The following is a 14,879-nucleotide window of genomic DNA, read 5'->3' as shown; positions in this document are numbered from 1 at the left end:
ATGTGTGAGGTTTATGTTGCGGTTTCTTAGCATTAATAATAAAATTAGATACTCTGAATAATCATAAATGTTACACAGATTCATAGACAGTTGTGAGGTTTCCAAGGTACCTCGTTGTTAAAGTGAAGGTCCATTTTGATGAATTAGTGTCGGTTTTTAATAAACCTATTAAAAACAAGGGCACTTTAATTCATCGAAATTGACATTTCACTGTTTACTTCAAAAACTTACCTTTTAATCCTGGCAGCTGCTTCAGCACTTCCTCCGCCCGTCACAAGCCGTCTTCGCGGGTCCAAAATGAGGAAGCCTGATTCGTCATTTCTGACGTCTGCAGAGGTTTCCGACAGCTGGGGGAATCGCTAGAGCTGCTGCAAGGATTAAAAGGTACGTTTTTGAAGTAAACAGTGAAATGTCAATTTTGATGAATTAAAGTGCCCTTGTTTTTAATAGGTTTATTAAAAACCGGCACTAATTCATCAAAATGGACCTTCACTTTAAGGCGAGATCATGCTTGAAATTCATTGAGCATTAATTCACCTATTTTTCTCAGAATTACATTAGTGGGTGTTCCGACCTTTAACTACTTTAGTCACATGAGGTGCCAAATCTTGCACATCAAACAAGAACAAACTGGAAAAACCAAGATTACTACTGCTACACGTTGGAAACATGCTAGCAAAAAAGGTTTAAAATTCTATAATGTTTATGCATCGGCTTTCTTGTGGTAATGTAGTCTTGCTCAGTAGAACGAAAGATGCCACCAGGGACTGGCCATGGGCGTTCCGGTGCATTCTAGAGGCGTGGTGGGATTTTTCCAGCAAATGGAATTTATAAAGAATGTATTGCCCTGTGAAATATCTTATCACAGTCTTGTCTTGCTATTTCAAAGCTAAGGAGGTTGTTTTATGTACACGGTAGAGTGGAATGTTTTATAGAGCTTTTTCTTTTAATTTGTTAGTTCTATAAGGTTTTGAAAGCATTTTTGTGATGCTAATGTCCTTCTCAGTGGGACTTGTACTATGTGGCGAAATGAATTAATTACAAGATGGTTATGCTTCCATTGATTATAAACAAACTTATCTTGCAGCTGTGATGAGGGGCAGGTGGAGATCTGTATGAATTCTGCAATTTATGAGTTTTAAGACAAGCTTTTCCCCTCAGGATATTAGCTTCACAAAAATGTTTTATGGAATCCAGGCCTTTGAATTTGACACTTTTCATGATCTGATACGGTTTTCTTTTTTTCTTAAAGGGACTGTCTACTCCAGAATATTTATTGTTTAAAAAAATAGATAATCTCTTTATTTACCCATTCCTTAGTTTTGCATAACCAACACGGTTATATAATATACTTTTTTTACCTCTGTGATTACCTTGTATCTAAGCTTCTGCAGACTGCCCCCTTATTTCAATTCTTTTGTCAGACTTGCATTTTAGCTAATCAGTGCCTTCTCATATGTAACTCCACGGGCGTGAGCACAATGTTATCTATATGGCACACATGAACTAACGCCCTACTAGCTGTGAAAAACTGTCAAATGCATTCAGAATAGGAGGCGGCCTTCAAGGGCTTAGTTGAAAGCTAAACCTAGGTAGACACATATGCTAATTTCTAAGAATACTAAGAGAACAATGCAAATTTGATAATAAAAGTGAATTTGAAAGTTGTTTAAAATGACATGCCCAATCTGAATCATGAAGGTTTAATTTTGAGTAGACTGTACTTTTAACCCTTTCATGATCAGAGCACTTTTCCATTTGTTCATAGTTGCCAACATTTGAAAAAAAAATTCAGGGACACTTTCCAGCTATCAATTACCTGCATGACAATTTTTACCACACCCCCTGCCCTAAAGTCCCGCCCACTTTACAGGGAATATGCACTACAGCCAGTAGGAGACCTGCGCCAGGTTTCTATATTTTTAGTGCTTATTAGAAGATCACTATTATAGTTGTTGCTGATCAAAAGATTAATTTCTCTATTAACAGAAAGTAGTTTAGATTTTGACCATTATCTTTACACCTGATTTATTCTTTTTCAAAATGATTTTTTAAGTTCTAAGATTTCAATAGATCTGTATATATCTTATTTTACTTTAAAATTACAATGGTGCCTTGCACAGATAAAAGAAAATATCTACTGTTGCTTATTTAATCTTAAAAATTAACCCATAACAACCTAAAAGTATTAATACAGTGCAAACTTAGTTTAAACTGGACAGTAGAAGGTAGACAGTGCTGCAGAAAGATTCACACTATATAATGCATTTATAATGAAATTGAAATAAAGGATTTGGCTGATTAAACTGTGAACCGTGTGCAATTTAGATGAATAAAAGGAAACAGGAAGGAAAGATCATGAAAGATAAATACAAAACTACTTGACTAACCTAAGCAGATCTGCTTTCCCAGAGCTAACTACTGAAATGTCACACAGCTTGCAGGACTCAGCTGTGACCAAACAGTGACAAAGGGAGTGGGCAGGACACAATAGTGCAATACTGATAAACCCCCAAAGCTCAGACCAATCTCACTGTCCTCTAAACTGAGTTCCACCATAACAGTTATTCACTCACCTCACTACAGCTGCTAAATACCCTGCACAAACAAATCCTACCAAGCAATTTCACATTAGGTTTCCAAGGTGATTGATTAATTCTCTATCAGGCTTACCACAAGATCATCTGTGTGATGCCTGTGTTAGAGCTGAATCAGAAGCAGGGAAGTTATCCCCATGGCAAACACCAACAAGCAGGCTGCAGCTACCATTCAGTTCCTGCTATGCTTCTTTACATTACTGACAGTGACACCTGCTGGCGGAACTCGGAAATGCAGCAAAACCATTTTTTTTTTTTTTATAATAACATGAGGAAGAGTGCAGGGACAGTCCGGGACATTTAAATGACAGGGACAGGGTCCCAAATTCCGGGTCTGTCCCGGAAAAAAACGGGACTGTTGGCAACTATGTTTGTTGAATGTCTGGGACCAGGGCTACTTTTGCATTTCTGCTGTGTTTGTGTTTAGCTGTAATCTTCCTCTTACTCATTTACTGTACCCACACATATTATATACAATTTTTCTCGTCATTAAATGGCCTTTCTAAAGATACCATTATTTTCATCATATCTTATAATTTTCTATTTAAAAAAATTATAAAATAGGATGAAAAAAATGAAAAAAACACACTTTTGCTAACTTTGACCTCCAAAATCTGTTACACATCTACAACCACCAAAAAACACCCATGCCCAATAGTTTCTAAATTTTGTCCTGAGTTTAGAAATAACCAATGTTTACATGTTGTTTGCTTTTTTGCAAGTTATAGGGCAAAAAGTACAAGTAGCACTTTGCTATTTCCAAACAATTTTCAAAAGCAAATTCAAAATTAGCGATCGTTTTATTGGAACACTGTTATCTGTCAGGAATCCCTGAATAACCCTTCACATGTATATATTTTTTAAAAGAAGACAACCTAAGGTATTCAACTTGGGGTATTTTGAGACTCTTCATGCAACCATTTTACCACAAATGTATGCTAAAGTTTGAAGAAGAAGATAAAAAGTGGTGATTTTTTGACAATATAGCAATTTAAGAATACATTTACTGAGAACGTTAAGGGTTACTGCCAAATAACACCCCAATATGTCTTTAGCAACATCTCATGAGTACAGTGATACCACCCATGAATAGGTATGTCATGTTTTCAGTGGGCTAAAAGACCTTATTTTTAGGGGGCGCATTCCAGTTTTCCAACTTGGAATTTTCACATCTGTCATCATACACCCATGTCCTATTTGGGACATTTCTGAAGCCGGCCAATGTAATTACCCCCATCAAACCATATATTTTTGAAAAGTAGACACCCTAGGGTATTTGAAATGCTGGTATTTTAACACTTTCCATGCACTAATTCAACCACTAGTCTTTGTCAAACTATTGGGTAGTCATTTTTTTGTTATTTTTCACACACATTGTACTTTAGGCATGGATTATCAGTTCCTGTTATGTGTTACTACCAAAGAAGACCAATATGTGTTCACCAACATCTCCTGAGTACAGTGATACCACCTATGCATAGGTTTGTTGGCTTGTTTAGGGGGTGCAATGCCAAACGTCTGACATGTGTTTGATTTTTTTTTCACATTTAACATATCTTCTTTGCCTATTGTCTTTTTGGGGGCCTTTTTACATACCCCAATTTATTTGCTTGCCATGAAAGTGTATATTTTTGAAAAGTTGACACCCCAATGTATTATATAAGGAGTGCTTTGATGCAACCGTTTTGGAGAAAGTGTATGATGGTAATTTTTCAATTTTCATTTTTACACACACATTGCTTTTTGACTATGATTTGGGAGAGCTTGTTGTAAGTTATTGCAAGAAAACCCTCCAAGTTGTTTTCTGCAAGACCCCCTGAATACACCCATGCCCCCCATGCATAGGTTTGACAGGGGTTTTGGTAAAATACAGCACCAATTTTAGAACTTATAAAAAAATAGAACAGTGAAATGTAAAACTCTGGCACAGTAAAAGTAAAAAACAAAAACAAACAAACAAACTCAGTAACAGTAAACATAACCACCCCCCCACCCAAATAAAAAACACAACGGCAAATGTAAAAAAATTTTTTTTTTTACCAGTGTGCGATACCGCTTGAAGCAGTCCCCAATGCAGAGTCCAGGCTGTCCAGGGCAATCAGGACAGTAAAAGGTGGTGTCCCTTCTCTGCCCCCTATTGAGGTTTCTGCTTTGCTGGAGCTGAAACTGGGGGTTTGCTTTTTTGAACAACAAAAAAGCGTTGTGGGTTGCAATGTGCATTTAAGTTGCAACCTTTTTGTACCAGGCCGTTGTCCTCTGCATAATTAGGTAGGGCTGCAGCAGCTGATCTGCCAGATCAACCCCACCCATATACCGGTTATAAGCCTTGATGCACACTGGCTTCCTTATGCTCTCAGCTCTGCCACGTACAGAGACCTCCACAGTTCTCTAATTGTGGATGTCGATAAGAAGGTACACATCCTTCTTGTCTCTGTACTTAACTGCCAACAGCTCCTCTTGGAGCAGAGCTGAGGTCTCCCCCTTTATAGCCGGATGCGTGCAAGTTGTCCTGGGAAACCTGCACAGTTCTCTTTAATTGTACCGCAAGCTACTGTATCAAAGCAATACAGTAGCTTGAACATAAGGACACTTGTATAAAAAATATCTAAATACAAGTGGTACCCTTTGTTTATTAGGGGTAATATCAGGTCCCAGACAATCTTGCCAGTGGTTCCCATATGTTCTGGGCAACCTGGAGGGTCATGGTGGCTATCCTTTCCCTCATACACCCGGAAGGCCTGAATATACCTAGTCTCGCTCTCACAGAGCTTATACAACTTTACTCCATATCTGGGACGCTTGGAACGAATATACTGCTTGAATCCCAGCCTTCCCTTATACTTCATCAGGGATTCATCCACACATATATTCCATCCAGGTGTATAAGCCTCTCCAAACCTGGCAGCAAAGTGGGTAATCAGTGGGCGGATTTTATACAGCCTGTCAAACTGGGGATGCTCACTAGGGGGACACAGGCTGTTGTCGCTGAAGTGCATGAAATGTAGAATCATTTCATACCTCTTCCTCGACATACTCTGAGAGAAAATGGGGGCAGAGCAAATGGGGCTACTGCTCCAGTAGAAGCGGATGGAGGGTTTCTTTATGATGCCCATCAGCATAGTTAATGCCCAGAATTTTTTTAATTCTGGCACATCGATAGGGGCCCATTGCTGCTTTGCCAAAAAAGTGTCAGGCTTTGCAGCACGGAACTGATGGGCATATAAATTAATTTGGGCAACAATGTTCCCCAATACATCATCGATCAGAAACACCTCCATAAACTGCTGAGGGCTAAATCCTGCCACATCGACATTAATGCCAGGATTTGCTATGAAGGGTGGGATATCTGGCCTCTGGAGATGAGGCATTACCCACCCTTCAGCAGCAATGGCAGCTGGAGCAACACGTCTTCTTCTGGCAGGGGGGGGAGGGGTAGCAGCCACAGATACATCACTCTCATTTGAGACTGTATCTAAAGATGTATCTGAGCATATGGCAGGGTCTGAGTCCGACATAGAGGCATCTGACTCTGATGCAAAGATGGCATATGCTTCCTCAGCAGTATATGTTCTCTGTGACATGATTTATTTTTCTCCAACATTGGTGTGTCCGGTCCACGGCGTCATCCATTACTTGTGGAATATTCTCTTCCCCAACAGGAAATGGCAAAGAGCACAGCAAAAGCTGTCCATATAGCCCCTCCTCAGGCTCCGCCCCCCAGTCATTCTCTTTGCCGCTCTGAACAAGTAGCATCTCCACGGAGATGGTGAAGAGTATGTGGTGTTTAGTTGTAGTTTTTTATTCTGCTATCAAGAGTTTGTTATTTTAAAAAAGTGCTGGTTGTACTATTTACTCTAAAACAGAAAGGGATGAAGAGTTCTGTTTAAAAGAGGAGTATGATTTTAGCAGCAGTAACTAAAATCAATTGCTGTTCCCACGCAGGACTGTTGAGCCCAGAGAACTTCAGTTGGGGGGAACAGTTAGCAGACTTTTCTGCTCAAGGTATGACTAGTCCATTTTCTAACAAGACTGTGTAATGCTAGAAGACTGTCATTTTCCCTCTTGGGGATCGGTAAGCCATTTTCTTAGACTCTTAACAGAATGAAAGCTTATTATGGGCTATACACTGGTTGACACTCTTGTGGGCTAAATCGATTGCTTTATTTAAGTTTTTTAGGTAAATCTGAAGTGATTTATAAAACTTTTATTGTGGGGAACATTTTTAGGCGCCAGGCAGTTGTTTAGACACCTTTCCAGTCAGAGGGGCCTTTCACTATAGTAGGCAGAGCCTCATTTTCGCGCCATAACTGCACAGTTTCTTTTGGATGCAGTGCATGCAGCTGCATGTGAGAGGGTCTGGTGATCATTGAAAACGTTCCTGGAAGGCTTAATTTCGTATCGTATAACTCCTAAGGACAGGTGAAGTCGCAGCAAACGCTGTGGCTGGGACTGTAGTGGGGTTAAAAGTTATTTGATTAAACGGCTCCGGTTTCCTCAATTAAGGGGTTAAAAGCTTGAAAATTGGGATGCAATACTTTTAAAGCATTAAGACTCTGTGGTGAAAATTTGGTAAAGATTGGATATTTCCTTCATAGTTTTTCACACATTCAGAAATAAAGTGTGCTCTGTTTAAAATTTAAAGAGACTGTAACGGTTTTGTTTTAAAACGTTTTTTTTGCATTATTAGCCTGTTTAAGCCTGTCTAACATGTCTGTACCTTCAGATAGAACATGTTCTGTATGTATGGAGGCCAAGGTGGTCCCCCCTTCAAATGTATGTGATAATTGTGCCATAGCGTCCAGACAAAGTAAGGACAGTACTGTCACATTTAATAAGGTTGCCCAAGATGATTCCTCAAATGAAGGTAGTGGGGATAGTTCTTCATCCTCTCCTTCTGTGTCAATACCAGTTATGCCCGTGCAGGCGATTCCTAGTACATCTAGCGCGCCAATGCTTGTTACTATGCAACAATTAACGGCTGTGATGGATAATTCTATAGCTAATATTTTATCCAAAATGCCAGCATTTCAAAGAAAGTGTGATTGCTCAGTTTTAAATACAGTAGAGCAAGAGTGCGCTGATGATAATTTATCTGTCATACCCTCACACCAGTCAGAATTGGCAGTGAGGGAGGGTTTGTCGGAGGGGGAAATTTCTGATTCAGGAAAAATTTCTCAACAGGCAGAACCTGATGTGGTGACGTTTAAATTTAAGTTAGAGCATCTCCGCGCCTTACTTAAGGAGGTACTAACTACGCTGGATGATTGTGACTCTTTGGTCATTCCAGAAAAATTGTGCAAAATGGACAAATTCCTAGAGGTCCCGGTGCACCCTGATGCCTTTCCGATCCCAAAAAGGGTGGCGGACATAGTGAATAAGGAGTGGGAGAAACCAGACATACCCTTTGTCCTTCCTCCTATATTTAAGAAATTGTTCCCCATGGTCGACCCAAGGAAGGACACATGGCAAACAGTCCCTAAGGTTGAGGGGGCAGTTTCTACCCTAGCCAAACGCACGACTATTCCCATTGAGGACAATTGTGCTTTTAAAGATCCTATGGATAAAAAATTGGAGGGTTTGCTTAAAAAGATTTTTGTTCAGCAAGGTTACCTCCTCCAACCTATTTTGTGCATTATTCCTGTCACTACGGCGACGTGTTTCTGGTTCGATGAACTAGAAAAGTCGCTTAATATGGAGACTCCATATGAGGAAGTCATGGACAGAATTCACGCACTTAAGTTAGCTAATTCCTTTATTTTAGATGCCGCTTTGCAATTAGCGAGATTAGCGGCGAAAAATTCAGGGTTTGCAATTGTGGCGCGCAGGGCGCTCTGGCTAAAATCTTGGTCGGCAGATGTATCTTCCAAGTCAAAATTGCTTAATATCCCTTTCAAGGGTAAGACCCTTTTTGGGCCAGAATTGAAAGAAATTATTTCAGACATCACTGGGGGGAAGGGCCATGCCCTCCCACAGTATAGGCCTTTTAAGGCTAAGAATAAGTCCAATTTTCGTTCCTTTCGCAATTTCAGGAACGGACCGGCTTCTAACTCTGCAGCCTCTAGACAAGAGGGTAACGCTTCCGAGGTTAAACCAGCTTGGAAACCAATGCAAGGCTGGAACAAGGGTAAACAGGCCAAGAAGCCTGCTGCTGCTACCAAGACAGCATGAAGGGGTAGCCCCCGATCCGGGACCGGATCTAGTAGGGGGCAGACTCTCTCTCTTTGCTCAGGCTTGGGCAAGAGATGTTCCAGATCCCTGGGCACTAGAAATAGTCTCTCAGGGTTATCTTCTAGAATTCAAGGAACTGCCCCCAAGGGGAAGGTTCCACATGTCTCGCTTGTCTTCAGACCAAATAAAGAGACAGGCATTCTTACATTGTGTAGAAGACCTGTTAAAGATGGGAGTGATACACTCAGTTCCAACTGTGGAACAAGGTCAGGGGTTTTACTCAAACCTGTTTGTAGTTCCCAAAAAAGAGGGAACTTTCCGACCAATTCTAGATTTAAAAATTCTAAACAAATTTCTCAGAGTTCCATCGTTCAAAATGGAAACCATTCGTACAATTTTACCTACAATCCAGGAGGGTCAATATATGACTACCGTGGATTTAAAGGATGCGTACCTACATATTCCTATCCACAAAGATCATCATCAGTTCCTAAGGTTCGCCTTTCTGGACAAACATTACCAGTTTGTGGCTCTTCCATTCGGTTTAGCCACTGCTCCTAGAATTTTCACAAAGGTGCTAGGGTCCCTTCTAGCGGTTCTAAGACCGAGGGGCATTGCAGTGGCACCTTATCTAGACGACATTCTAATTCAAGCGTCGTCTTTCCAAGGCAAAGGCTCATACAGACATTGTTCTAGCCTTTCTCAGATCTCACGGGTGGAAGGTGAACGTAGAAAAGAGTTCCCTGTCTCCGTCAATAAGAGTTCCCTTTTTTGGAACAATAATAGATTCTTTAGAAATGAAGATCTTCCTGACAGAGGTCAGAAAGTCAAAGCTTCTAAACGCTTGTCAAGTTCTTCACTCTATTCTGCAGCCTTCCATAGCTCAGTGCATGGAAGTAGTAGGATTGATGGTTGCAGCAATGGACATAGTTCCTTTTGCTCAAATTCATCTAAGACCATTACAACTGTGCATGCTCAATCAGTGGAATGGGGACTATGCAGACTTGTCTCCCCAGATTCAAGTAGACCAGGTAACCAGAGACTCACTCCGTTGGTGGTTGACTCAGGATCACCTGTCTCAGGGAATGAGTTTCCCCAGACCAGAGTGGGTCATTGTCACGACCGACGCCAGTCTATTAGGCTGGGGCGCGGTCTGGGACTCCCTGAAAGCTCAGGGTCTATGGTCTCGGGAAGAGTCCCTTCTCCCGATAAACATCCTGGAACTGAGAGCGATATTAAATGCGCTCCGGGCAGTCGGACAACATGACGACTGTAGCTTACATCAACCATCAGGGAGGAACAAAGAGTTCCTTAGCGATGAGAGAGGTATCCAAGATCATCAAATGGGCGGAGGATCACTCCTGCCATCTATCTGCAATTCACATCCCAGGAGTAGACAACTGGGAGGCGATTATTTGAGTCGTCAGACTTTCCATCCGGGGGAGTGGGAACTCCATCCGGAGGTCTTTGCCCAGTTAACCCAATTATGGGGCATTCCAGACATGGATCTGATGGTGTCCCGTCAGAACTTCAAGGTTCCTTGCTACGGGTCCAGATCCAGGGATCCCAAGGCTACTCTAGTGGATGCATTAGTGGCGCCTTGTCCGTTCAACCTAGCTTATGTGTTTCCACCGTTTCCTCTCCTTCCCAGGCTCGTAGCCAGGATCAAACAGGAGAAGGCCTCGGTGATTCTGATAGCTCCTGTGTGGCCACGCAGGACTTGGTATGCAGACCTGGTGAATATGTCATCGGCTCCACCATGGAAGCTACCTTTGAGACAGGATCTTCTAGTACAGGGTCCATTCGAACATCCAAATCTAGTTTCTCTGCAGCTGACTGCTTGGAAATTGAACGCTTGATTTTATCCAAGCGTGGATTTTCAGATTTAGTGATTGATACTCTGGTCCAAGCCAGAAAACCTGTGACTAGAAAGATTTACCATAAAATATGGAAAAAATATATCTGTTGGTGTGAATCCAAGGGATTCTCCTGGAGTAAAATTAAAATTCCTAAGATTCTTTCCTTTCTCCAAGAGGGTTTGGATAAAGGGTTGTCAGCGAGTTCTCTAAAGGGACAGATTTCTGCTTTATCTGTCTTGTTACACAAACGACTGGCAGCTGTGCCAGATGTACAAGCTTTTGTACAGGCTTTGGTCAGAATCAAGCCTGTCTACAGACCTATGACTCCTCCATGGAGTCTAAATTTAGTTCTTTCAGTTCTTCAAGGGGTTCCGTTTGAACCTTTACATTCTGTAGATATCAAGTTACTATCTTGGAAAGTTCTGTTTTTGGTTGCTATTTCTTCTGCTAGAAGAGTTTCTGAATTATCTGCTTTGCAGTGTGATCCACCCTATCTGGTGTTCCATTCAGATAAGGTTGTTTTGCGTGCTAAGCCTGGTTTTCTTCCAAAAGTTGTTTCCAACAGGAATATTAACCAGGAAATAGTTGTTCCTTCTCTGTGTCCGAAACCAGTCTCAAAGAAGGAACGTTTGTTACACAATTTAGATGTAGTCCGTGCTTTATAGTTCTATTTAGAAGCAACAAAGGATTTTAGACAAACCTCATCCTTGTTTGTCGTTTACTCTGGTAAGAGGAGAGGACAAAAAGCTACTGCTACCTCTCTTTCTTTCTGGCTGAAAAGCATTATCCGATTGGCTTATGAGACTGCCGGACGGCAGCCTCCTGAACGAATCACAGCTCACTCTACTAGGGCTGTGGCTTCCACATGGGCCTTCAAGAACGAGGCTTCTGTTGATCAGATATGTAAGGCAGCGACTTGGTCTTCTCTGCACACTTTTGCAAAATTCTACAAATTTGATACTTATGCTACTTCGGAGGCTATTTTGGGAGAAAGGTTTTGCAGGCCGTGGTGCCTTCCATTTAGGTAACCTGATTTGCTCCCTCCCTTCATCCGTGTCCTAAAGCTTTGGTATTGGTTCCCACAAGTAATGGATGACGCCGTGGACCGGACACACCAATGTTGGAGAAAACAGAATTTATGCTTACCTGATAAATTACTTTCTCCAACGGTGTGTCTGGTCCACGGCCTGCCCTGGTTTTTTAATCAGGTTTGAACAATTTTTTTCTCTATACACTACAGTCACCACGGCACCCTATAGTTTCTCCTTTTTTTCTCCTAACCGTCGGTCGAATGACTGGGGGGCAGAGCCTGAGGAGGGGCTATATGGACAGCTTTTGCTGTGCTCTTTGCCATTTCCTGTTGGGGAAGAGAATATTCCACAAGTAATGGATGACGCCGTGGACCGGACACACCGTTGGAGAAAGTAATTTATCAGGTAAGCATAAATTCTGTTTTTATCTGTCACAGAGAAAAAAAAAATCAACACAAAATTTAAATTTAAATTAACTAAATGGCTCTGAAAAGAGCCTTTGGGTGTCACAATAAATTACTAAAAAAAATGAACCCCTGAAAAAATTCACAGAGCAAAAAAGTGCTTTTGTGCAAGAGCCAGTGATTTTTAGTGATAACTGGCATGCTAGGGGTTAATTACTAGAAAACAAATCAACACTAAATGGCTCTGAAAACAGCCTTTGGGTGTCACAAAAATTACTTAAAAACAGAGCAAAAAAGTGCTTATTTATAGTGATCACTGGCAAGCTAGGGGTTAATGGCTCTGAAAAGAGCCTTTGGGTCTTTCAATTTTTAAACTAATATAACTAAATAAATCTCTCTCTCTCTAAACACAGATCTCTGTCTCCAACAAAAACGCAAGTGAGGAGAGGGAGGGAGATCCACACTGATCAGTGTCAATAATTACTAATATTGACATGATCAGACAAATTATATATTTTATTATTATAAATTATAGGGCAAGCTCAAATTGGACGACCTTAGCCTGCCCCTATGATAAGGTAGGCTAGGGACACTCCCATGATGCACTCGGCATTGCCATCTTTGAAGCCACATGGGGGAGGGGGGCTATATGGGGCTATTTTATTAAAAACACATTTTTTGAAAACATTTTTTTATGTAATGTTATTTTACTAAGTGCCTTGACCCACCAAGGCACTTAGCACACTTACAGAGCATCAGAAGCCTGCCTTATGGCTTCTGATGCTCTGCCGGACTGTTGGGCTCCACGTGGAGTCAAACCGGAAGTGATCGCTCCGTGGGAACGATAAAAATGGAGCCCAGAAGTCAGGAACGGTATTGCAGGATACCTCAACATGGAGGCATCACTGCAATACTGTTTGAGCGGCTTCCTGCGCTCAGATTACCCTCTCCCTGCATATTTTATGTTATATGTGTTCCATAGTGTAGCGGTCCTACCCGTTCCCGTCCACGTGCATGCTCCCGGCGCCCCTGGACCCAATCCCGCCCCCTCTGGCGTATATCCGCCAGCGATGAGCCGCCCACCAGCCTCCCTGCAATGGCTCCCACCCACCAATGATCGGCACCATCGCTGGCCGATGCAGAGAGGGCCACAGAGTGGCCCTCTCTGCATCGGTGGGTAAAAAAGGTATTGCAGTGATGCCTCAATATCGAGGCATCACTGCAATACCTTAAAAGCGGCTGGAAGCATTCACGATCGCTTCCACCGCTTGAAACCCCAGAGGACGTGCCAGGAACGTCCTTGGTCGTTAAGGGTATTTTTTTGTAGGACGTTCCTGGCACGTCCTTGGTCGCGAAGGGGTTAATAACAATCAAAATATACCAATACATTGCCTTTATTAGTGCTTTGTCCTTTAGAGCTTTTTATTCTCTTTCTGATTTATTTTTCATTCTTGAAAAGGCAGTTTTGAATTTCCTGCTTTGAGGTGACATCAACTTGTTGGTTGGTACATTTAGGATCAAAAACCAATGTAGGAAGTGGAGACTCTCTCTCTTTCACTTACTTTTCTCTATCTTAGTCTCCTTCACGCTGAGTTTTTCAAAGCACTGAATATGCTGGTGCCTTCTGTGCATGAAAAGTCATGAACTGTCTGACATAAAGTGCGAGAGAGAGAGACTGCCTGTTTTAAGTAAACCCGCATGAAACTGCTAGCCTACAAAACCTGTTGGGCTGTATGAAGTCTTGCCAAGGTCACTGCAGCATAACTGAATTCCTTTGCAGGGGAAAAAAGCCTATCTATATGCAAGCAATACTGCAAAAATGGCACCGAGAAAATACTCTTATGTTTTAATGTACTCAAGACTTCATCTCTGAAATAGCACACTTTATGAAGATTTTATGAAGACATAATAGTCAAAACTAAAATGCACAAGCACATTTTTATATGAAAATGTATTGGCAAAAGCGCTTTTTGTAGAATTATGAATTATGATGCAATGTTGCAATGTTTTAAGATATTGCTTCCTGTATAAATCAGTGGTCTACCTTGGCTTGAAGGTTTGGTCTCTGCATGACTAAGGCTTACAAAGTACCAATCGTGTTCCCTTAGAGCATGAGTGCACAATCTATACAAACTATACTTCCCAAGCCAGAGAAAGCTTCAGACGTGTAAAGCAGAAGTGTGGTCTACATAGTATATGATTGGCATCTAATGCAAGTTGTTCGCAGAATGTTATTTATACGTTCTTAAACATATGTGCACCCTCTCTGTTGTATTCTCTCGTTGTACCAGAAAAATAAAATCCTCCTATTTATTTGTCACCAATGTTAACTGCAAACTGTGTGTTAAATCTCTACTTTTGAGCCGCACAATACATTTCAGCTCCTTTACTTGAGTTAAAGGGACAGGAAATTCAACATTTTTCTTTCATGATTCAGATAGACTACAATTTTTTTTAAAAATGTTCTAAATTATTTCTATTATAACATTTGCTTAATTCTCATGGTATGGTTTTTTTGAAGGAGCTGCAGTGCACTACTGGGAGCTAGCTGAACACATTGGGTGAGCCAGTGACAAGTCATATATTTGCAGCCACCAATCAGCAGCTAGCTCTCTGTAGTGCCATGCTGCTCCTGAGCCTACCTAGGTATGCTTTTAAACAAAGGATACTAAGAGAATGAATTTAATTAGATGATAGAAGTATATTGGAAAGTTCTTTAAAGTATTATGCTCTATTTGAATTATAAAATAAAAAAAGGTGGGTTTCATGTCCCTTTTAACAGTTTGCAAGAAACACTAGAGAATCTGTAATATGTTAGAA

General features: G+C 41.2%; 1 protein-coding gene across 2 annotated transcripts in view; it reads left to right on the top strand.

Annotated features, from left to right (window-relative positions):
* The window catches only part of TTC39B (tetratricopeptide repeat domain 39B), a 427,267-nt gene that overhangs the window by 331,983 nt on the left and 80,405 nt on the right, over positions 1-14,879 (top strand). The window lies entirely within an intron of this gene.

Source organism: Bombina bombina, chromosome 2, assembly GCF_027579735.1.
Source record: "Bombina bombina isolate aBomBom1 chromosome 2, aBomBom1.pri, whole genome shotgun sequence".
Lineage (NCBI taxonomy): Eukaryota > Metazoa > Chordata > Amphibia > Anura > Bombinatoridae > Bombina > Bombina bombina.
Note: the sequence above shows the minus strand (reverse complement) of the source record. Positions and strands in the feature narration are given on the sequence as shown.